We start from the raw sequence: 25,907 nt of genomic DNA on the forward strand, positions 1-25,907 counted from the left end.
TTCCCTCAGCTGGAGCAGTGGGATGGTACTGATGGTGTTTCAGTGCTGGACACAGGAAACCAACCTCCCAAATTTTGTTTGGTACACATAGCTCTAGCCTTCACCTCCTGAATATTTCGTGGGAGTACATGCTACAGATGTTAAGTCCCTAGAGAAAACCATCAGACCTTTAATTTCTTTTTATACATTCAAGGCCATTCACCAGCATCTCAAGAAAAAGATCAAGGGGCTGCTGTGGCCATGTCACCTCTCTTAAGGACCTCAGAATACTCAGATCTTATGGTTGAAGTGATAAAAGGAAGAGGCTTCAAACCCAGATTAAGGAATCAGAGGGATGGGAATGCTCTGCTTTCCATCCCCCAGCCCAGCCCAGGGAGCACTGGCAGTAGTGGCACCCAGACAGTGCTGCAGCCAAGAAGAAATAATTCCCAGGAATAAATCATTTCCAGCTATTTTTTAAGCAGGTTCACACTCCTGGACACAAATCCAATGTCAGACACTCTCTGTTCAAAGGATGAACAGGGCAAAAAGTGGGATAATGTACTGGGATAATGTACTGGGATAATGTACCAGGACAGTTCTTTACTGGGTTCTGGGGATGGTTTTACCCGAGATAAACATTGTGAGAGTCCCTGTTCTCACATTGTTCACTTGTTTCCAACTCTAATGCTGGTTGACACCTGGGGAAATTAAAAAAAAACCCTCCCTCACATTTATTCCCCACAAGAACCTCACCTTGTGCTGCTGCAGAACTGAGGGGAAAGGCTGCAGGGATGAGCAAAGAGCAAGGAAGGAAAAGAGCTCAAGGATGGAGTAGTTTTTTTTTTTCTGGAGTAGTTCATTCAATTCTAGCAAACATGCCACTTTCCACAGTGGTTTCTAACTCTTTTTAGGTTCTGGATGAATTTGAGTTAACACATCCAGCTGATCTCTGCTCCCTTGCACACAACATTCCTCCCATCTCGCTTTCCTGAAGTGACAACGTGCAGGAGGCTCACAAACAACCAGAAATATCAGCTCACCAGGGAAAATACATCCTCTGCTCTGCTGTTCCCTTCAGTTTAAAGAAAATTAGTTAAACCACACACAACAGCTTTTACAGCCCAAAGACTTGCTGCACTTAGAGGGAGAAAAAAAATCTTGCCAGTGTTGTTTCCCCCAAGCACTCATTTCACCTCTGGGCATGTCAGGGAAACAATTTCTGCTGTCAGGGAAAAACTGTTTGTTTTTAAGCAACAGTTCTCAGCAAAGATGCCACGAACTTCATTTTAAAGTGTTAAAATTGGTCTGCTCATTCAGAATTTTTGACAGAAAATTTAATTTTTTATTTATTTTGATTTATTGTTTCTCTTGAAGCAAAGTGCTTGATGCACTGTTTCATTTTTAAGTACAAGCAGCATCACTTTAACACTCTGCATCACACAGGGAACTTGTAAAATAACCATTTAGCTTTGAAATTTTGTCTCCTCAAATTCCTTCCTGCTTCAGAAACCTGGAGGGGAGAGGAGGATGGATGGTTGGGAGGAGCAGGGGATTGCTGGGGCTGATGGAAACCTCAGGCTCTCATTACCAATTAAACCATTTCTTGCACCATTTCCTCCTGTCTTCAGGATGGGCCACACCAAGAGCCAGAAAGGAGCCCATAAATCAACTCCAGAAAGTGGAGAGGCCCCCAAAATACTATTTTCTCTGTGCTGTACTAGCAGAGACTGGACATTTCTGGTGGAAACATAACACACAAACTATTTTATAACGTAGGCAAATAAATTGCTTTTTAAGGCACTGTCAGTGCTGCCCAGAGCACACCTGCGCTCTGCAAACCCCAGGTCACTCCAGCTGAGCAGGGTTTTTGAAGGAAAACGGAAATAAAATCCTCAGAAATCAAATATCATTAAATATTTCAGAGTGCTTTACCGCATATTTAATTGGTAACTCATTTACCTGCTGCTAGAGGATCTTCCTATAAAGCCCTTTCCCCTGTGGCAACAGGCACAGAAAGAAAAGGTAAAAGGAAGGGAAAGGGAAGGTTCTCCCTTTCCACAGTCTCGTTCACATCCACCCTGTTTTCTGCCAAGTGCACTCAGGGGCTGAGACCTCTTCAGGCTACAGATGAACTGGGAGCCTCAGGCTGCAGAAATCAAAGATTTCTAAGTAGAAACCTCCAAGAATCACAATATTTTAACATTTTTGTGTGTTTTATTGCTTCTCACTTGATCTGACAGCCTCATCTACCCACTGCCACAGGCCATCTTTATCAGTGATTGATCTCTGTCTCCCTCCCAACCTTATGGGCAAATTGGGAAAGCTGGACAGAATATAGACTTTTATTTTCTATAATAACAAGGCTCTCTGTACAAGAGATTGCTGTGTGTTGAACAGCACACATGTGACCTGACTCATTCACTGATGTTTAATATTCTCCTCTCTCTCTGACTGTAACCACTGGAGGAACATGGAAGTGCAGAGGAGCAGAATACAAAACAACTCAGCCACTGCCAATCTGAGCCCGGGGGGTCTTCAGGGATGACAAAAACGATGATCAGCTCCACCAAAGCAGAAGACAAAACCCATCCATCTCATGCTCTCCTGCTTGTCCACTCGGGGACATTCCACTTTAAGCACTGCCTTGAAAATTCCCTGTTAAATCACAGTTCTAGAAGATCATTTTAATTTGTAAATACCAGGATGAGAGGGACTGAAGGCACTGCTGGAGGAGTAGTTGTGGTTTGTGGAGAAACACGGCGATGGGGAAGTTGTGGGCACAGCTTCTGTGGCGCTGCACTTGTTTCCAAAGGCACAGAAACACATTAGGGCATTAACAGAACTTCTCATTGACTGGTGGGAGAGGAGTAAAGAGAATAAGGAATCTAAGAAAATAAGGAAAAGAGCAGGAAAAAAATCTCACACTGCTGAGCAAGCACCGTCCTCTGCCTGCGGTGGGAGGATGTTTTGACAAAACACCTCACTGCCTACCCCAGGAATGGGTTCAGCTCCTCACCCCCCAGCCAGAAACTCCTCAGAAGCTGCCACTGGTGGACGGATTCATGGACTGACAACCTGTCTAGCTCTGCCTTGCTGATTATCCACTCCCTTCTCAAAGGTCATTAAAGATCCTGCCCTTCCTTGTTGGTTTAGTTCACTTTATTGAACACAAACAGGTAAAACTGGATTTCTTAATACTAAACATCCCAGGCATAAAGTGTTCCTTTGTCAAATTGGTTCTCTGTGGATCATCAATAATATCTTTGAATAACTCTCCCCCCAGAGGAGCAGAGTTGCTGGTTCCATGGCAGCAAACCAGCCTGGGCGAGTGCTGGCTCAGACAGTGCCGTGACAGCCCCTGGTCTGCCCAGTGCAAACCCTTCCACCAAATCCCTCACATCCCCTCCAGGAATCACACCTTTGGCTCCCTGGCATCAGTGATCCTCCCTCTAGGGAATAACTGGTGAAGTGGAGCTGCTCCAAGGGAAGGCAGAGAGGGGCACATGGTCCCTGAGAGCCAGGAATTTGCTGGGTGGTGGCAGCAGCCTGATGTGACCCTGACCGTGTCCCCCAGCCAGGCAGGTCCTTTTCCTCTCTCCCAACCCCTTGGCATCCGTCAGAATAAGCATAAAAATAAGTTTTCATGTTATAATGGACAAACTAAGTGTGGTTGCTCACCCTCAGGGATCAGATGTGGATAATCACCTGCAGGCTACCAGGAGAGACTTTAAAGACTCGTTTGAGGGTTGCTGAAGGCATTCAGTAATTACATCTTGCTCTGAAGCAAAGTGATACAAGGAACAGAAACTGCTGTTAGGAGTCCCCAGGTGGAAATCAAGTGCTTTGAAGCAGGACATGATTTCTACACATTTCCACAATATTTCATGAGAAGGTGTCTCCAGCCCCACCGGGAAGATCCACATTCTGGTATAACCAGAAGCTTTATCCTGCTTTTTCCATTAATAGTAGAGACCCATGGCCCAAAAACAAAACATAGCAAAATATTTCAAAACTGAGGAAGAGCTAAACTTCCATTTGAAGAACTTTTTTGAAGAGCTCCTTGGAAAAAACCCAACGAGCTGGCTCTCAGGTCTCAAACTGACAGCACCGCACAACACCGAAAAGAATATCTACGGGCAAATCATCAAGTTTTATAACCACAAGGACCTTAGAATTATTTTATTCTCACTTAAAAATTGTCAAGGATTTTCACTGAATAAATTATTTGTTGGTTTTACTCTCAAGGGAGCAGGTGAACTCACACACACACAAAAAGCCTAAAATAAGTTCTACAAAGAAAAATGACAACATTTATCAAATTACTGGTAATGATAACTTGGATCCTATCAGGCTAAAAATACACCAAATGCTGCCAGCTGAAGGTTAGATAAGTAGGATTATCTCCTGATTGTCTTACTTTGATATTCCTCGACTTCCACAAATTCCAGAGTCAAAAGGTTGTGGTTAAAATAATATGAAAAGGGAAATGAGGGGGAAGAAAGAGCTTATTTTGTATTGCATTCTTAGTCCCTAAAGAAATGAAACCACCTATAATTCTAAGGTTTCTCCCTTCAAATGCACAATTCAATTGTGAAGGCTCAGCACCTCACAAGATCATTATGTAAACAACATTTAAGAGTGACTCCTAAGCTAATATTAGCTTTATTCTTGCAGGAATGACCTGGGGATTTAGTTCTTTTTACTTTGCTCACCACAAATGCAGAGCCCGCAGATCAATTTATATGGGTGCAGACTTCATTTGAAGTCTCTGTTTTAAACTACACATTGCAAAGCTTTTATTAAAATAGAAATATTCAATATTTTCCTTCTTCTGCAAGAAGGAGTTTCTTTCAATCAGGAAACTTGCACTTAATTTCACAGAATCACAGAATATCCTGAGTTGGAAGAGACCCACAAGGACCATCAAGTCCAACTCTTAGAAAGATTTTATTTATGGGTTTTTCTTCTCTACAGCTGCAATACAATAAGGTATTTAAGCAACCACTACATATTCCACAGTAACCACCTCTATTTTAGGTGCTTTCACCAAAACAGCCCATGCAGAGATGGATATTTAATGAAACAGGACCTAAACCGAATGTGGCAGTTTTAGACCACATAAAGGATTTGTTCTCTGGGGGATTCCTGAACATTATGAGTTAATTATGGGTTTCCCCAAAGATCTGGTGTATCTCCCTCATCCCTGGTTTCACCTGTATCCTATAGGAGACACTGTGCCCTATATAGGAGGGAACAGCTTTAGAGGAGCAACTGTTCCATGGATTAAGTGGGTCCCCATCTGTGCTCAGAGCACTCGGTGCTTGGGGGCACAAACTCTCCAGCTCCAGCAGCCTCAGCAGGGATTTGGCAACACAACACTTCCACATTTCACATTTTCCATCACCTCCAACAGCAGAAGAAATCTGGTGGGCCAGACTGTTCACTCAAGAGGGGAGATAAAGGTTATTTCCCCAAATTATATAACTGAGTTCTGCATAAATAACCTGAGAGTTGTTTTCCCGAAGTTGATGCAAAGCACTGTTTAAAGACAACTTTAAACTACAAAGAACAGGGGTTTTGAAATGAATTAAAAGTCCAACCTTCTACCAAAGGTTGGACTTGATGGCCTTGAAAGCCTTTTCCAACCTCAATGGTTCTATGATTCTCTATATAAAAGCAAATATAAATGCTTATTATACTGTAAAATCACTTGAAATTTTGAATGAACCTTCCAAGATGACCAAAGTAAACATAAATACATTATACTGAAAAATCACTTGAAATTTTAAATAAACCTTCCAAGATGACCAAAGCAAATAAAAATAAATGCTGTACTGAAAAATTAATTGACATTTTAAATGGACCTTCAAAGATGACCAAAGTAAGTACATGTTATACTGAAAAATTGCTTGAAATTTTAAATGAACCTTCCAAGAAGACCAAATTAAATGTGCAGAACCTCTTTCTCATCCAGTAATAATTTTTCAAAGATGTTTTTTTTCCGGTTCATCCCAAACACCACAAAAGAAAGGAAAGTTCACGCTGCGCTTTTAAAAATTACTTCCCATGCACTTTATTCAAATAAACTCTGGGAGAACATGATCAATGTTCATTAAGGGCTCTGAAGTGACAGGTACACAAGCAGCACTTGGCGTTTGCACAGCTAAACTTTCACAGCTGTAATGAATAAATGGAGCGTGTGCTCCCACACGCAGCTGACACCATCCATAACTCTGCATTTGACACTTGACTGCCCTTAGGAAGGATCTGTTTTTCAAAAATAAGTTTATTTGAAGCCAAAAAAAAATAAAATAAAATAAAATAAAATAAAATACAATGAATTACCAGAATAACCTTCTCAGCGAGGCGGCTTTGAAACGTAAAAATAAAAGAAATGCCAGGCAGGAAATTCTTTCCAAGTGGCAATGTTTGTGTGAGCTGGAACTCAGTGCATACCCTGGGGCTCATTACCATACAAATACATCATAAATATTATATAAAAGCACACTTATGTATTTCCTTCAGTAAGTATATGAAGAGACAGGCACTGCTTTGGTGGGAGAGCATCCCACGGGAAGCCCACGAGCCACTTGGACCAGCCAGTCCAAGGTCTCACCCAGCCACCAGTAACAGGGAAGGAGATAATACCTGAGTTTTGCTCATTCCCTGCTAAAATCCCATGGAATCCCAGAAATTCACAACGTTCAGGTCAGTAGATATTTTCTAGGACATCATTTCCTGAGTTATCACAGATGTATGTCTGTGGTAGCCCCTCTGTCTGATAAAACGATCGAGGCAAGTCTTAGGAACGATGTTTGGAGCTGTGTGCTCTGGTCTGGGAGAGACACCTCCTTTTGGAGGGCTTCTCCAAAGGCATTTCAGACTGTTCATTAACCTCCTTCCCTGAGTGATCCCTGGCCCTCCAGTCCTTTAACAAAATACTTAGAAGTTTTACTGTATTTTTATAAAATTTGCCACTGAGGCAGAGTATGGAGTGACAAGTTTTCTCAGGCATCATTTTTCTCTTTCATGATATCAAGAGCATTAGCAAAGCCAGGTAGGAAAATCCTAACAGTTTGCACAATGGATTAGAAGGACTAGAACGAATTTCTTTTATATCAGCTCCAAATATCACATTGTCAAGCCTCATTTTAGGAATGAAGGAGAGCAAATCAAAACATGTGCCAACAAGTTTCCTCTCACTACTCCTACATGAGAAACCAACTCAAAGTGCCATGAAATCTGGCTACAGCTTCTAATTGCAAAAAAAAAAAAAAAAAAACACAAACAGAAAACCCACCAATGTTTTGGATTTGGGAAGAAATCCTCAAGCAGAGGGAAAAGAACTGTAATTTAACAGGGTTTTTTTTTTTTTGCCACGGGTGTATTGTGGACACAGGAGGGTGAAGTGCATCTCTCCCTGTCTGTGATTAAAACAGCAAAATGGAAAAGGGTTGATTTGTTATTTCTGAGGTCTGTCTGTCCGGTTTATTAATGAAATTTCTTTTTAGACATGTCTTTAAGGCCTGTGAGCTGGGACACCCTTTGCCATATCCCACCTCATTACCTTGCTCAGCAGCTCAGGACGGTGATTGCTTGTGATGGACAAACCCTGCAGGCTCTGCTGGGGCTCCTGGAAAGCTGCTCAGACCCCTCTGGGTTGGAATCCTGGAGTATCAAACTCCTTGAGAATGTCATTGTTGGATCAGGGTTTGGTAGCCCTGGGAAGGCAGTGAGACAGACACATGTTTGTCTGTCCTTGCACAGCTCCAGCACACTGGAGGTCTCTCCACCAAGAGAGACACCTGGTTTGGAAGGAGAGGATGAAACCTGCCATGGACAGATGCTGAACAGGATTATGCTCAGTCCTGGGCTTTGAAAGAAATTAAATTTACTTCTTTTGTTAATTTTACATCTTCATTTTCTGCTGTATTACAATTACTGGCAACAAAAAAGAACTAATAAAAAATAATCATCTGTAACCTCTGGCATTTCTTGTTTGCCCTTTTGAAAATCTTTGAACAGTGTTTTTAAAAACTTAGAAATATTTTAAGTGGCTGATATCTGTGCAGAAAGTGATTAAACCACATAATTACTGCAGGCAAACTGTAATCAAACATGTAATGACCAAGCTGCAAAAAGTCTTGGGCTGACTCTCAATGATTTCTATTTCATTTTGAGCAGAATATTAAGGGATTTTCATAACCCAGCCTCAGCAGTATCAACATGATGAGGGTTACACACATACACACCCATGAATAGGTGTAGATTCACTCTTAAGAGTCCCAGTATATAAATATATTCAAGATATGCAACTTTTTGTTTTATTTACAAGAGGGGAGTTGATCTAGAACCAATTTTCCTTCCACCACTGACACTGCCAAGGATAAAAGGTGATCTGCCTCCCCTGCTGCAGCCTGCTATAAATACCACCAGACAGTTACATTATTCTAAATCTTAATGCAAGAACACACTGAAATATTTCCCATCACACAGTAAATTGTTTGAAGATTGCACACAAAGTAGTCAGGCTATGAATAACTGACAAGAAAGTCTCCAGATAAGCACATGAAGTTAATTATGTGGTACCCAGAAATAAATAAAAGCACCATCTCCAATGCTGGTGAAACAGCTGGTGATAAATAATAACGTGTAAACATTTTAATGCACTTATTCTGGTAAAATTAAAATCAATGTTCATGTAGCAATAGCTATTAAATAATACTTACAGGGGAAAAGTCTGAGAAGCTTAAAATCCAGTGCCTTGTGTGTCAGAAACTAAACCACACAATGAGAAACAGCTGGAGCTCATCATTTATACCATTTTGAGGTCTTAAGGAAAAAGGCTGCCAAAAAAATACCATGTACAGATATTGGGGGCAAATTGATCTCATAAAAAAAGGATTAGTGCGTGCGAGGAGTAATCAAATGCTTCATGTTGGATTACAATTCCACTTCATAAATCAAGCTACTTCTGCTCAAGAAAAGGTTCATCCTACACTCCCTTGATTAGTTGCACTAAAAATAAATCCTACCCAGCAGAACCAAAAGATAAATGCCTTCTCCAATAAATGCCATCATGAGGCCTTGTAACCTCCTCGCTGCACGTGGTGCCAGGCCAGCCCCACAGCTCAGAAGAATTTGGGAAGATCCCAGCTCAACTTGACACATGCTTAAGTTTTTATAGTGGCAACCACCTCACCAGCCCAATCCTTGCTTTAATCTCCACCAAGCACCAGCTTGGAGAGCACCTGTGTTAGCAGCAAGGTAAGAGATTGTGCAATTACAGAATGGTTTGGTTGGAAGGGACCTTCAAGACAATCCAGTTCCAACTCCCTGTCATGAGCAAGGACACCAAGTCCATCATCATCAGAGATGAGGGAAGATACAACAGAATCTCCCAGATTTGGCTCAAGAGAGTAACTCTGAAGAGGATAAGCCACAAAGAAAGGATTAATTGAATGTAATTTTCTATTTTCACTGCCTGATGTGGTGAACTTGGATGAGTGTGATACCAAACTCTCTACTCACCCAATGCAATCTGAAGGCACAGTTTGCATTCTGGTGAGGCTGTTGCCAACCCTGCCTGGAGAATGGATGGCTGCTCTCGAGCACATTCCCCTTACAGCATCAACTCCATTACTCCAATATAATTAGTGACCTCTATGTTCTCAGGGTAATTTTTCCTCACAAGAGGAGTCAGCTGCTCACTCTTCTTATTTTTCTCAGGACAACATCTGTGGGTGACCACACGACTTTACAGCGAGAGGGACAGGAAAAAGCAGCAACTGAGTGTCTTTTTGAAAAATAAAACTGAGTTTGTGTTCTGACAATGCTCTGCTCTGCAAGCTGAGCCCAGCCTTTGCTGGGAATCATGGTAGTTCACTATTTCATTTTGACCTTTCCTTCATTATGCAGCTTGATTAGCTCTCTGAGCCCATTGCTTTCATGGGAGAATGAAATCAGCTACTTAAAAGATAAAAGATGGAAGTGATCAAAGTATTATTTCATATTCTCAGAACAGTCATGTTTGAGCAAAGTGCCACCAGCCTCACATGCCTTGGAAGTAAACACCTTTCAGTGCAAAGCAGCAAAGGACAACCACTCCTCTCTTCCAATGTCTCCAAAAAGGCTTTTGGGGAGATGATGATGTGGAGAGGCGGTGAACTCACAGCTGAGTCACTTCTGTGCTTCCAAAGGATGTGCCAGGGCTCAGGGAACCAAGGGCACAGAATGGAATCACAGAATGTGCTGGGTTGGATGGGATCCACAAGGATCAGAGTCCAGCCCTCAGCCCTGCACAGGACCATCGGGATGTGCCGGGTCACACCCACGTGAGGGATCAGCCACTTCCAACAGCCACTCCAAGGGTGGAACAGGAGGAAGGAGCTGAATTCACAGCACATAAAAGTGGGTGTAATCACTGATGCAAATTTCAGGACATGAAGGAAAGATCTGCTTAAAAGAGATTCACAAACTCACTGAGTAAGTGCTTCCTGCACCCCTGTCCTTGGAATATCCACAAGCCCTTCTAGACCCAGAAGAATCCAAACATAAGATTGGAATGACTCTCCTTGAACAACAGCCTCCCTTCCAACACTCACCTTCCAACACTGCTCCCAGTCACCAGAGCAGATGCAAGGAGGGGACCAGGACCCCTCCAAGCTTTGCAATGTAACGAGGGCAACGACAAAAGTGTGAGAAACACCTGCTCAAAACACAAGCCTGCAAGAAATGCAACGTTTACTACAGCAAATTCTGGACAGACACATATCCACACACACACACGGAAACGGGAGCTTTACCAATGTAGTCTTCTATTTCCCCCCACAAAGCTACCAGAGATGTGGAAGATGTGCCAGCAGGACAGTGAAAGGACAACAGGTGAGATGAAGCCGCTGGGTATCACAAACAAACCCCCCCAAACCTAACAAAAACCCCCAAACAAACCCAAACCAAACCCAGATTTGCATTTGCTCACCGTGAATCTCGCTGCCAACCCAGCACAGAGCACAAAAGAGCAGAACAGGTTCTCCAAACTCGGGTGAGAACAGCCTTGCCCACCAAGAAGTCGCGCTTTAAAGCGAGTAGAATTTGCCAATGTATGAACTAAGCAGCCAGCAAACGGCTAAAATTCAGTGTCAAGACAGAAGGTTAAACAATTCCAGTATTTGTACTTGACTTGGGTATTTCTAAGGCAGCAAGAGCAACATTGCAGCAGCAGCAGAGTCCCAGCACGAGGGTGTGGAGAGACTCCACACAGGGCTCTGTCGCTCACACAACTCCAGAATAATTTTGCTCTGAGAAGCTTGATTAGGGTTGGTGATTAGAGAATATTTTGCAAGCATCACTTGAATCTGGAAGAGCCAGAAACTGGAGGCAAAGCAGGAGAGGAAGGTGCCAGGGCAGGAGCTCCCGATGCCGATGGGATGCTGCGGGTACCAGGACCTGGCAGGGCTGGAGCAGAGCAGGAATGCAGCCTTTTCATTTTTTTTCTCCCTATACCTTCAGATTCTATTACACCAACCCACAAGCCCAAGAGCCGTGCACTGAGAACTCCGTGCCTCTATCAGCTCTATTTATTACATCAAACCACAATGATGCTTTAACAGTCCCTTTCACTTCGCTTCCATTAGCAAAATATTGGCATGACTTCCTCTCCCGCTCCCCCAATGACAATTACAAGATATACCCCCCTCTAACTACTTCTGTTTTTGAAAAGTACATTTTGCTAATATTTAATTTATAAATCATTTCCCCCGTGGATCGGTAATAAATGTTTCAAGGCGGCAGACAGGAATACAACAGGAAAGCATAATGCTTGCTGTTTACTGGGAGGCCTCATTAAAAAGACATCAAGAGCAAGGAAAATAAAAACAACCTTGTGAACCTTTCTAATTGGTCTCGAGAGACACGTAACACTGAGGACAACGATGCAGAAACGTCCCAGTGACTGGAAAAAAAAATCCACTTCACTAAGCCTTTTGCGCCCCTCAGTTCTCACACTGATTGTTTTTTATTAAAAACACACAATTTTTCTATTTTCTTATACCTGTAGCAGCTCTATAGATCAGGTGTTTGCTACTGTGATATTAAAAATCATACTTGAATAAGAATTAATCTCTCCCCACCCCTAATTATTTTATGGACACAATAATCAGAGGTATTTTCATTTAATTTAACTTTTTGCAAGTTTCCCTGTGGGAGAACTCTTCAGTACTGCCTGGTACTGCCTGCCTGTATTTTTTTATCATCTCTCCTATACTAAAATAAAGAGAACAAGTGTGTAATTATAGTGGATAAATTTGTTATTTTAACTTGCTGCTTGTTGAACGCTTTGGGGAAAGAACTGCTACTTTCAACACATTTTTAGCAAAATAAAGCCTTAATCCCCCTCTGAAATGAAAGTTAATTTGAGTGGCCTCCCCCCCTGCCAGCCAGTTCCCAGTTAGGCCCAGATGTCACTTGCAAAGCTTAATTCTTAAACCAAACCCAGCATAACCATCTATTACCGAGCAGACTTCAAAATTCATATTTAAACCCAACAGGTCCCAGCGGCTCCTTTCAGATACTTCTGGGCTTCCCAGAAGACTCATGAAAGTTGATTAAACTAAAAATTGCATTTCATTTTCCTGTTTTGTTTGCATTTAAATGGAGAAACTTGCTCCTGGATAATAGCCATATATTTCCTCATGTACTCCCACTCCCAGCAATAAGCATTTTGTCGTGTTTTCTGTCACTTAAAACACAAACTTCTTGCTCTTTCTCCAAATGCAGAGTAAAAGACTTTCTCTGTGCAAACCTGCAGCGCAGGAACTCCAGCAAGACCTGACCAAAATGTGTAATTTGTGAGGTTCAACACCTATGATTTGTAACGTCTTCACTTAGAGACACATCCAATGCCTGATAACTTAACTGCAAAAATTAATTCTGTTTTAGTCATCTCATGGGTCCACGTTTGCAGCCTGGCTGGTTTTTTTTCCCCTCTCTAAGTCCAGGCAAATCACAGGACATGGGCACTGCCTCTAGTCACCCAGGGGACATGGATACACCAAGGAGCCCCTCAGGGATGTTCAAAGCCCAGAAGACAGCGAGGGAAATCCCAGCGTGGTGCTCCCCGTGCTGGAATCTTCTAGGGATGCCCATTAGGATCTTCCACCAAACATGCAGCCATTTCCTAATCCCCCTCTGTTTCAAAACACCCCTTAAGGCAAACCTCTTATATTCAGTGCACTGAAGCCACGTAACCCTCACTGAGCTGCTCTTGGGTGGCAGCTCCTGCCCACCACTCCCACACCTTTCACACCATCCACGCGCCCAGCCCCGTGTGCTGCTGGTGACCCCCAAGCACCCACTCCTCCCTCCTCGCTTCCCTCCTCCACCCCCAGCTCCCAGACACGGTTATAAAACACCTCAGATGCCAGATTTTGCAGGAGAGTTGCAAAAACGTTACCCAGCCAAAACCTGTAGATCTGAGAGAGCTCAAATGCGACACAAAAAGCTGCCAGGCTTTACCCAACTGAGGCTTTGTTCTATCACTGCTGAGCTCCTCGTTCCATGTGAACAACCATAGCCTCATTAAAGCTGGACAAGGCCTCCAAGATCATTAATTCCATCCTTTGATTACCCCCCTGTCCACTAATCATACCATCAAGTGCTACGTCCACTCATTTCTTGGACGCTCCCAGGGCTGGCCACTCCTGAGCAGCCCATTCCAATTTCAGGGATGAGATTTTTCCCAATATCCAACCTAAACCTCCCCTGGCACAACTTGAGGGAGTTTTCCCTTGCAGAGATGGCAGATGGTTGTCCAGCCCACCCCAGAAAGGCCATGGAACAGCAGCATCTCCAAGCCCACACCTCCCCAGTCCAAGCTCTCCTCTCCTCCACAGTGTCACAGCCCAGTAGGTCCCAAGAGATGTGACAACTGTCTGGCATCTCTTAAATTCACAGCTCTTCAAGGAAAAAAACTGCATCCCTAAAAGCACTGATGAGAAAAAGTCACCCAAATTTGTTTTCATCCCTTTAAAAGCCTATAAACTTTAGTGTTATTTATTGGCAGGTCACTCTGCTGCTCACGCTCTGCAAAACCTCAGCGACACACGCTCCAGTGTGCTGGCACAGGGCACTCCCTCAGAGCCCCACACTGCCCTGAGAAGCTTTAAAATTGCATTTTAACAGCCTTTTGGCATATTTTGGGGCAGTTTAGCCTCACCATTTTTTATGCACGATATACCTTCCAGATAAATATATGTTTGATCTCTAAGGTTGGACTCGATCTCAGAGGTCTTTTCCAATTTAAGTGATTCTTCCTCACTCAAAGGGCTCTTCCAGCTTCTTAAAACATGCCAGTGCTGGTGATGCCCAGGCCATGGTGGCTGTCTCAGATGCCACCAGGGCCACCACTTGCCAAGCCCCACCGATCCAAACCCCCGCAGGACCAGCTCCTTTCCATCTGCCTGGGCTCTCTCATCCTGTCCAGCACAGATCTCTGCCAAAATGGGCATAAGGAAAATAGCTTTGACTCGTCAGGAAAACAATTTTTAATGGTCTTTGTGGCATTAGTTGGGTAATGTGCTGCACAGCTCCCAGGAAAGGCTGTGTAATTAATGCACTCCCTCTCCCCACCAGCCAGAGCTGAAGGAAGTGCTGGGAATACTTTCACATGTTAAACGTCATCAGAGCGTGATTATGCAGTTAATAATGAAGGAAAACTTACTTCCTCTACCAAATGAGCCCAACTCTGCTGCCTCTCCCCTGCTCTGCTCCCTCAAGTCACGTTTTACCCACAGCACAGGGATGAGCAGCACCCACAGACACCACGAGGTGTCGGCTCCCCACGAGCAGCGCAACTCCACCAACCCACATCTTCCCACAAGTTTTATGGAAGAGCTCTTAAAAATTCACTAATTCTCCCAAATAATAGGGAATAGGGATAGGAAAGCTCTAAGAGCTCCCCACGCCAGCCCTGTCCTCACGAGCGCTTCCCCAGACCAAGTTCTTAAATCTGTCCATACACCAGTGTATTTAGAGTTTGTACAAACAGGTAAGAGAGAAGGTTATTAATAATTTCCCATAGGAAATTGGTGCTTTGCATATATATCCAGTACCCAAAATTAAGGCTAAACAACAACAGAGGAAAAAGAAAATTAAAGAAGGATTTCCAACTTGATTTTGCAGAGTCACCTGCCAAATTCTTCACCTTTGCCATTAAAAAAAAAAGAACCAGGGTAGGAATTGACACACTTCATGGGAATTTTTGTAGACTAATTACTTTTCTGAACTGCTCATTCCTAACCCTGCCTGGTCTGTCCATCAGCAGATGGGAGCAAAATGACTCCTGTAAATCAGACACCAGCGACAGCAGCGAGATTATCTCCCAGCCCTGTGAAACAATCCCAGGTAAAATTCACATTAGAATGTCATTAGGATTTCTCCCTGACATATTGCTTTACATACATTTTGTAGTGTAATGGTTATTAAAAACCTCAGTGCAAAAAGAGACCTAATCAGCTCCTTCACAACCATTCCTCACTTGTTTATATGTTAAAATATATTTTTAAAAATGATTGTGATTGACTGCAAGAGGGACTCCTTATTTGAACAACTTATCTTTAGAGATGAAGAACAGCATTGCTCAAATACTAAAAATATTAAAATGAAATCTCAGAATTACAGAAGTGCTGAAATATTTCAACTTTCCATTACGTGCCCTTAAATTTTTTAAGACGGGCTTCAATTAAATCGGCTGCCACGTTCAACTTTGCAACTGCATCATACCAGAAAAGGGCAAAGTTCTGCAAAGAACCTTTAGGACTACACCAGACATGAAATTATTTAAGACAAGAGATAAAAATACTCTATTTTTTGGCCAGAACAGTTAAATTAGGGGACATGATGGGAGTCCTCTAATATCGGTATCGATACAGCATCAAATAAACGAACACCTGATTTAAACAGGATTAAACTAGAGAGTTTTATTATTTAGAAAATAAAATTTTACTTACAATACTAGCTGCTTTGTAGTTAGTAAATGCTACTTTTCATCCACTGGAGCTTAATTTTAAGCCTCCACAGATTTCTTCTTTCCTTTCAAAGCGAGAGCAGCAAAAGCCTTTCCCTTCCAAAGGTGCTCTTTGAGCTGCCGGTCTCCCTGGCAGTGATGCTTCACAAATGCAGCTTCCACATCTCCTCCACCAGCCCAAAACCCCTGAGAAATCCCTGTGTATTCATTTCTTTGAAATTTGTTTCAGAGGCAAAAAAAAAGGGGGAAAAAAAGAAAAAAAACACCCACCCCACTTCCTTACTTTGTGTTGTATTTCAGAGTTTAAATGGTCTCGTCTCCTATTCCTTCTCAACGTACCACAAAGTGCTAAATGGGAAGAGTTGCATTACTGCCCCTGCTCAGATCTTGGCTGATAAGGTGAGCCTTTTACATTTATACTGACTTCTGAAAAAGCTGTAGCTATCCTGGTCTAGGAATTAATAATTCATGGAGCCAAATTACAGCCTGAGAAGGATACAGCCATTTTTACTGGTTCTTTCATGTTCCTCGGATTTATGTCTGACAAAGTAGGAGACTGAGCAAAGGGAAAGAAAAATTAAAACTTAACACTTCAGGTTGCAAATTAAATTGCTGTTCTGTACGAGAGAGGATGGATGGAGCAGGATATAAAAATGCTTCTTTGGAGACAAGCACATGTACACAGTTTCTGAACATACATTCGTTTTATTATACAAAAATAGTTTTTGCAGCTACTAAAATTGTAGATATTTAAAACTGGAAATATTTATCACTAATGGGACTTCTGATGTCCCGGGAGTGCAACACAGCACATTAATATTTGTAACATCTTCACAATAGTCCTTCTCTCATGTTGTCCTTGATGAATGGACTCATTTTTCTGCCCCTTGTAGCTTTATCCTCTCATTGCTAAAGACATTTTTATTGATCCATGTAGAGAACAGATCCACCTAAAGACAAGGATCAGTAAAGGAATCCAATTTTGGTATTTTATTTCTCCCAGGGAAGAAAAAAAAAAGATGATTTATAAAACAATTTCTTTCTTAATCTACCAAGGATACCCTAAGCTGATGTTTTCAGAAGTGCCTAAAAGTGTCCTACAGGATAAGGACACAGATCACGATAAAAACAAAAAATCCCAAATAGAGTCGTAATACAAATCTCAGAAAACCTAATTAATGCAGCTAGACTGTTGAATCTTTTTAAGAATAAAATAAATTTTTGAAAAATGGTGCCAAGAAGAAAGAAACTTATTGCTTTGGTTTTCAGGAAAATGTGTAAGGACAAAATTTTCATAACAGTTGAACTAATTAGGTCTTAAATTGAGGTTTAGCTTCCTAAAAGCCCAAGTTACTTTGAAAATTGTTCACTCTATATCTCTCATGATAATCTAGCAGTTTTATATTACCACTATCTAATTATATCTTACTTATTTTGGGCTCCAATATCTAGTGAGATGAAGTTATTTAAGCAGACAATACATCGTTCGGGAACTGCTCATGTTTGGCCAAGCTACACAGAAATATTTACATCCACAAGTTTCCCTCAGTGCAAACAGGAGCAAAATCAAGCTAAAAGGGATCACAACAGATTGTTCTGCTGGAAAACAAAATGATCCAAAGTGGCCCAAACTGACCTTCACCAAGATTTTGGAAAAGAACTAAAAGTATTTACCAGAGGCAACTGCTACATGTGTGAACTCTAATATTAATTTATTGGATTTTACATTAAAGGAATCCCAGAATGGTTTGGGTTGGAAGGAACCCTAAAGCCCATCCAGTCCCAGACCCTGTCATGGGCAGAGACACCTTCCACTAGCCCAGGTTGCTCCAACCTGGCCTTGGACACTTCCAGGGATCCAGGGGCAGCCACAGCTTCTCTGGGCAACCTGTGCCAGGGCCTCAGAGCCAGGAATTCCTTCCCAATATCCCATCTATCCCTGCCTTCTGGCAGTGGGAAGCCATTCCCTGTGTCCTGTCCCTCCAGGCCTTTTTACATCTCTCCCCATCTTCAGGCACTGCAAGGCCACCATTAGGTCATCCTAAAACCTTCTCTTCTCCAGGCTGAACAATCTCAGCCTATGACTCCTCTCCAAGCTTGGCTAATTACTGCTGCTAATCTGATTAATATTTTTAAATTGTTTTTCATTTTTCACAGTCAAACACTGCAGTGGGTTTTCCATAGAGGTTGTGGAGTCCTTGGACATGCTCAACACTCAAAATGGAAAAGTCCCTGAGCAACCTGCCCCAGCCAGACCTGCTTTTAACAGGAGGCTGAAGCAGATGCCCTCCTGATTCCCTCCAACCAACATTATTTTATGGTTTTTAACAGCAAAAAAAAAAGGCATGAAAAATCCAAGTGTCAGAGTATGAGACTGGGAATGAACAGAAACAAAAAATGGATGTACACAGAGATGCTTCTGTGTTAAAAAAACCAGATCACTGAGACTTACTGTGAGCAGCTCATTCAAAGCACCGGAGTTATCTATTAAAGTTAATACTTTGGTATAGAATAATTTGATTTGTTACTAAAAGATACATTTCAAATGAAAATTTTTTGTTGACACTAACAGGAGTCATGGAAATATTGAGCACCCTGGGGCACTTTCCTGAACTCAAATTAAGCTTTTAAATTAAATCCCAACATCGTGTTTGGTCAGTAAGTGACTGATCTGATCACACCAGAGAGCGACTGCAGAGAGGTGGGGGGTGAGTGTTCATTTACCACAATTCAGTTTTAAAATCAGTTGTGTTTACATTAATTCCTGAGGAATCTGAGCCCTTGTTTGTGTCTCCTGGCAAGGCTCAAAGTGCAGTTTAATTGGAGAGCCAGCGTTAATGGAGAGAGGACTGGCAGGAGGGCCCTCGGAGGGGAATGCGGACATCACAGAAATCCCTCATCTGAGCAACGGCGACCTTCCCCTCAAAGAACCCGATTCAAGGTGAATTTAGATGCAGAGTTTTATCAAAGCCTCTTTCTTTTCACCCAGAGTTTTGTTTCTGCCTTGTTTTCTGCTGCAGCTGGAGCAGTATCCCCTCCTCGCCGGGCGGTGCCCGTCGCGCGCAGAGGGGGCCGCGCTCTCAGCTCGCACCACCAATAATTAGAAGCTTTGCAACTCAACTTAGCTCCACTTACTGTGATGAAAGATGCAGATGTCTGTTTTAAGAGCCTCTGATAAGCATTCAGTTTGATCAGCCTGCACAAATACCCTGCAACTTGGACTGTGCAGGGTTTCTTAGCCCGCCAGTCACATTAAAGGACGTGCTCGCAGCACCCAGACTTCTGAAGCTGAGATTTCTAGGCCAGACAGACGGGCTGGGTGTTCACCACAAATGTTTCAACAGCTAAAACACATTTTTTCGAAAGCTGTTTAGGGCCCCAGTGAGCTTCAAAGCAGCACCTGAGCAGCCCAGCTCCCTACATGGTGCTGAAGCACCTCTGAAATCTCTGCTGTTACCTGTTTATTTCAATTTATCCCAAAGTCCTAAAAGCCAGCAGTAAAAAGAAGTTAGACTCTCTGCATGAAAAAGTACATCCTAAACAACATATACAGTGTATGTAAATACCAGTTCCCCTAAAAGAAGTTTGGTAGCTTAAAGGTATTGCCATCAATCACACCATTACACCTGCAGCTTAAAATGCTATTAGAAACTTCTGGAAAATGGAGTTCTGTAGTTTCTGGAACTGTTATGACAAATTTCTGCTCATTTTAAAATGAATTATTATTTAAGCTTCCTTAGGCTAATAAAAATCTTACTCTAACACTACAATTGTCTTTTGTATTGGCTAAATAAATCAGCACAATAAACCAGGGCAGTAATATTCATTTTCAGAAAGAAGGTGAAAGCAAAGTCAAAATGGAGAACGCAGAAAATCATCACAGACTCACATTTTCAAACACAGCTAGCATCCCCCAAACCAATTAAACTTGGCTTTTGTCTTTTCCCTCAGAAAATACCATCATGCAGAAAACTCTGAAGACAGGAGGAAACCCAGATGGCCCATTAACCTCCCCACACACCAAATATATATAAATAGTGCACAACAGCAATAAATTACACACACAGCTACTCATAACACTGGGAAAAATGGTTTCCATCCCAAAGTGAAGAACTGAGCCCATACAGGACCAGGTGAGCAGACACAGGAGGTGCAGAAAATCAGGTAAGTTGTCCTGTAAGTAAATTCACTTTTAATTAGTCTAAAACATTCCTTGTGTTGGAAATGCCAAAGGATGTTCAGAGTGTGCAAGTGTTCATTCTTAACTTTCCATGGTGTGCAAGTCAAACATGACAGTAGAAACTCATAGAATGGTTTGGGTTGGAAGGGACCCAAAAGCCCATCTCATTCCACCCCCTGCCATGGGCAGGAACACCTTCCACTAGCCCAGGTTGCTCAAAAGCCACTCCAAATCTCAAGCTTCAATAAAATTTGTCCTTTTAGAGCAAGGACACATCTTTTAAAGCTACAGGGTCTCTCAGAGCTGCAGGTCTACTATTAGAAGAGCTCCCCTAACCCAGATATTTTTCCATGGGTAACAGTTGTTTAAAGTTGCTGCTAACTTCCAGTTTTTTCCTTTTTACAAGTCTAAGGAGCCTCCAGTAACATCTCCAGCACAAACTCTGAGAACCAAGGCAGAGCTGTCCGTCAGCTGACCCTCGGATTGCTCAGAGAGCATTAGGCAGCCTGGCAAAGAGCCACATCCAGTTTGAAATGTGGACTGAAAATTTCCTCTGTCAGATGAATCTTTAATCTATTTATAATCTACAATGTTTCCTCTAAACAGCACTCCATGTCTTACCTTGTATCGTTTTCCACATAAATGCCATGCCACAGAGCTAAAACATATGGCCAGAGAGGAAAGTGGATTTCGTTTGGATTTTTTTTTTTTAAAAAGCGAAATGTTTGAGAGATTGACCTTATTATAATTCGATCTCCAGTCATTATTACCAGAACAACTCAAAAGCAATTCCTGTCATCGTCCCTCCTGCAGCGTGTTTTGGAAACCAGGGCCCTGCTACAAGAAAACAAGTCTTTCCTTTTTGCGTATTTGATTAGAAAAACAGAATATTGACAAATGTTATTATGTATCTTCTGGTGTTTGTTTGGAGGGTTAAGGGTATTCAACCCATGTTCTTGTGAAATTTGTTTAGGTAATTAACGTCATCTTCTGGAAATCCTTCAGACAGGAAGAATTTATCTGAAAACCAGAATCCCAGAATCCCAGAACGGTTTGGGTTGGAAGGGGTCTTAAAGAGCAGACAGTGCCACCCCCTGCCATGGGCAGGGACACCTTCCACTAGCCCAGGTTGCTCCAAGCTCTACCCAACCTGGCCTTGGACACTTCCAGGGATCCAGGAGCAGCCACAGCTTCTCTGGGCAACCTGTGCCAGGACCTCCCCACCCTCACACGGAAGAATTTCTCCCTAATATCTCATCTATCCCTGCCCTCTGGCAGTGGGAAGCCATTCCCCCTTGTCCTGTCCCCTCCAGGACTTGCCCAGAGTCCCTCTCCAGGTCTCTTTGAGCCCCTTTAGGCATTAGAAGGTGCTCCAAGCTCTCCCTGGAGCCTTCTCCAGCCACCTCCTCCTCTCCAGAGCCATTGCAGAGAGCACTGTTCTGCTCCCCAGATCTCCCTCTCTGCTGCAGGAGACAGGGAATGCGGGATGTCAGGCAGATCTCAGTTTATATGCAATGACCGGAGTCCACCTGAAATGGGAGAAACCTTTGTAGCAGCAGGAGGACACAAAACTGCTGTTGTGAATGCAAATGCAAACATTAGGGCTATTCCCACTCCCACTCCTCACTAACAACCCTCCAGGACGGCAAACACAGGAATTGCATTTCCTTGCACGCACCTTCCCCACGTGTGGCTGCGCAGAACCAAAATAAATTAGCACCAAACAAGTTCTCCACTACAAAGAGCCTTTCAACAGCCTTTTCTACTCTTGTTCTACAACCTACGCAGCACTTATTTTCATTTTCTTTCAGGAGCTACAGAAACTAACAAAGAAAATACGTGCTGAGCTTTCCCTCTGATTATTTATGACCCTGTTTATGGATCTGATTATGCACCATTCACAGGAGCCACGTTTCAGACGAGCTCCTTACGCCGGGTGCTCGCTCAGCACAGAGCTCTCGTCTCTCCGAGCTGCACAGGATGGTTGTTGGCTCTGCAGCCGGATTTGGAGGACAACCCTCATCCCAGAGCAGAGATCACAGCAGTCAGTCCTCAAGCAGACACTGCTCAGTGTCCTGTGTCCCAGCACAAGAGGGGATCCGTGTCCTCGATGTTCCGATAGCGAGGTACCACGTCCAGCCGGTGCCTGTCAGACAGCACGGCTATCAGGGGAGATCTTTATCTGCTCTTTGTAATGCCACTGGATAGAGAGATCTGGAATTCCAGTGTTCTGCTGGTATTTTGGCTATTTTGGTTATTTTAGTAAACTATCAGCCCTCTGCCTGCATCCCACATGAATGGAACTCCAGGGATGCAGTGGGAGAATATTTGATGTGGCTCAGTCTTAGAGTACTTTAAAGAAGATTTTTGTTATTTTTATTATTATTTAACTGTAGAATGGAATCATTAAATATGGGCTTGCAAACAGCAATAAAATCCTATGATTTATACATCAGAGATTCACAGTGCATAGGATGTAACAAAACTGTGTAGCTGAGGGGTTGGAATTGGGGGATCTTTGAGGTCCCCTCAAACCTGGGCTATTCTATGATTTCTGAGAAGGCAGCAGCTCCACAGCTGTGCAGGACAATAGAGTGAGACATTTCCCCACACTGCAAACAGCAAGCCTGGAAAAGCAACAGTCCTGGAAAAGCAACACCAGACTGGAGAGGGTCGGGGTTTTTGAAGGTAAATACTTGAAGAACTTATGTCTGAGGCAACAGGATGCTGTACATTTTCATTTCCACCTGTGATAATTATGCCTGACTTAGATATAGTAATTATTTTTTATGATGTTGATAAAATATTATATTTTAATTAAGCAAGAATGTTTTTGCTCTGATGAACAAAAATACACTCTCCCAGAAAAAATAATCCTTTTGCTTTGTACCTGCTCTGCTTCAACCAAGTTCCAAATCAGTCCTGTTTTAGTTACCAACAGACAGGCTGGCAGAGAAGATTGGAAATGGACTGGCAGAGGAAAATTCTGGCTATGGAGGATAATGTTTCTCTTCAACAGAGCTACAAACTAAATTAACACCTGGAGATAACCTTAAGTATTTAATATGACAAATAAACTCAGCTACCAGAACGAGATTTTTCTTTGGTTTTACAATATGTCATCTCATTTTATGATTTTACAATAGATAGCAACATAAAATTTCTACAGTTTCACATTAGGAAAACAGTGTTAAAGACTGTTTAGAAAGAAAAAAAACAAGTCAAGGGAAAGTCCTGGTGCCAGCAGTGAAAGTTTTGATTCCAGGAGAAATCTCTGTGCTTGGAAGGACCAGAAACAGTTCCCAGAGCTTCTGGTTCATTCCTCAACAGGAATGATTTGGATTTGGAATCATGGAATCATTAAGGTTGCACAAGACCTCCAACATCATCAAGTCCAACCTTTGACCAAATACCCCCCTGCCCACCAAATCACAACCCAAAATGCCACATCTACTCCTTTTCTAAATACTTGGCCCTGAGCTTTTGGATAAGAGGACAACCCCTAAAAAGGAAGCACTTGGTAGAACAATACTGGTTATATCCCTCCTGTCCTCTCCCCTCAATTTAATATCTTCTACAAATCATAAATTTTAGGCTAGTAGGGACTGTAAGGTCTAAATTTCCCTCAGTTGGACAAAGTTTGGGACAGCGGGATCATCTGAAGGAGACACAAGGGCAGAACTACTCAAATATGAAAAGAAACTCAAAGAAAAACTGATTTATTTCTCACTTTGATATTCTTCTGGAGACGCACAAATAGATCTCAATTTTTATAGCCTTTAAGGGCAACACATCATGAAATTCAGGCTTTCAAACTGAATTTAAATGCATCCTTAAATTATAGAAAAAAGGCTTTTGTTCCCATAAGATGGCAATCAAAACCAGACCCACTAAATAATGCGGCTGCTATGAGTCTAGGCAATTTTATTTCCAATACAAAAGAAGCCTTCTTATGCAAAAACTTTGATTAATTATTTTGCATTAGGAAGAAAGCATCTCTTTTTAATTGCAGCAGAAAAAAAATCATTATAGATTAAAATGTCATTTTAAGTAAGACATTATGGAAGCAGAAGATCATTTCTGCTCTTTCCAAATTAAGAATACAAAACTCAAAATTAAACTGTAAGTAAAATGCCATATATCGCATTGGAATGAATTTCCAATAATAGTATCTACATTATATTGGTACAAACAAACTTTGTCTTAATTAGATTGACCTTTCAAAAAAAGCTTCTCAGGCATTTGAGAATTATAAATACTTAAAGTCTGATTCATTCACATTCCTGTTTGCTCAGACAACTGTGAAAGCTTCAAAATACAGAGCTGGGGCCAATTCCACCCATCCTGAGACTCTGCTGAGATCAGAGAGGAGCTTCAGCCCTTCTGTCTGAACCTTGGAAATTGGACCTTGGAATGGCTGTGAAACAGCAGGAGCTACAGCAAGGGGTTAATTATGAGATGAGAAAATGGTTAATGGGGCTGAGGATGAAGAGGCATCACTGCAGCAGGAGAGGGAAAGTTCATACAATGATAAAATAGTTTGGGTTGGAAGGACCTTAAAACCCATCCAGTGCCACTCCCTGCCATGGGCAGGGACACCTGCCACTAGCCCAGGTTGCTCCAAGCCCTGTCCAACCTGGCCTTGGACACTCCCAGGGATCCAGAGGCAGCCACAGCTTCTCTGGGAAGCCTGTGTCAGGACCTCCCCACCCTGACAGGGAAGAATTCCTTCCCAATATCCCATCTAACCCTGTGGAAAACTCGCCCGTCCACACGAGTAACTTGCAGATTCTCCCTCAGAGCAATTTCCTTTTATTGATGCTGAGCTTGTCCTTGCTGGAACAAGGAAGTGAATTTGATATAAGGGAATTTATTTCCCCAGTTTATGATGCTGTTTCACAGTGTGTGGACCTCACACATCAGAGGATAACAGAGCTCATGTTTCAATGCTCAGACCTGTCATCTCTGTCTCCACCTCTTCTTCTGAGTGACCGGTGCACAAACCCTGTGACCAGCATGACAATAAATAATTGATGGTCTTACTGAGCAAGTGACTGGGTACAGAAGGGCTGTAGAATTTGGAATAAAACGAACAAATAGAGGAACAAACCCCTGACTTTGCCTGGAACAGAGAACAAGAGATAGGAGGATATTTTACCGAGGTCTAGGAAAACACGCAGCTACACCATTATAAAAGCAACACAATCCTGCCTGCTATGTGCAATCTCCCCTTCCAAAGGTCACTCTCATCCCAAGGATTCCTCCATGCCAGCTGTGCTCACCAGCACAGTGAGCATCTCCTCAGGAATTGCTTTTACCTACAGCCATGGAAAACCTATTCGGCCCCATTGCTGCTTGCGCTCCTGATTGTTCGTTTGAAACTGTCAATTTAAACCATTTCTCTTATGAACTTTAGCTCTAACTAGACTACAGAGACTGTGAGTGTTCCTGGCAATAAAGGAAGATTAAGGTTGGGAAGGACAAGCAGGTATCATAAAAATAACAGTGTGTAATTGGGCAGCCCACCATAGTTGGGGAAGAGAAATGAGCAGGTCAAGCAATGGAGAACCAGGAGAAATGACCTTAAAAAGTTCTGTCTGGGGACAGGCTGCCAATGGTCTCATCAGCATTCAGCTCCATTGCCACAGTCTGGAGGAGGAAACATAATGCAGAAAATGGAAAGGAGGGAGATAGAGGAGCAGTGGGGAGAAAAACATCTTT

The 25,907-nt window shown here is 42.5% G+C and overlaps 1 protein-coding gene across 3 annotated transcripts in view; it reads right to left on the minus strand.

Moving 5' to 3' along the window:
• Positions 1 to 25,907, minus strand: part of LOC116792315 (contactin-4) — a 283,807-nt gene that overhangs the window by 175,617 nt on the left and 82,283 nt on the right. Inside the window, exon 1 of one of the 3 annotated variants that reach the window (XM_032699179.1) lies at positions 8,712 to 8,732. The exons of the other annotated variants lie outside the window; for them this stretch is intronic. The gene's annotated coding sequence lies outside the window, so the exon portion shown is untranslated. Of the gene's footprint in view, positions 1 to 8,711; positions 8,733 to 25,907 lie in introns of those variants that run through there. 3 annotated transcript variants of the gene reach the window in all.

This window comes from Chiroxiphia lanceolata, chromosome 11 (assembly GCF_009829145.1).
Source record: "Chiroxiphia lanceolata isolate bChiLan1 chromosome 11, bChiLan1.pri, whole genome shotgun sequence".
NCBI classification, from domain to species: domain Eukaryota; kingdom Metazoa; phylum Chordata; class Aves; order Passeriformes; family Pipridae; genus Chiroxiphia; species Chiroxiphia lanceolata.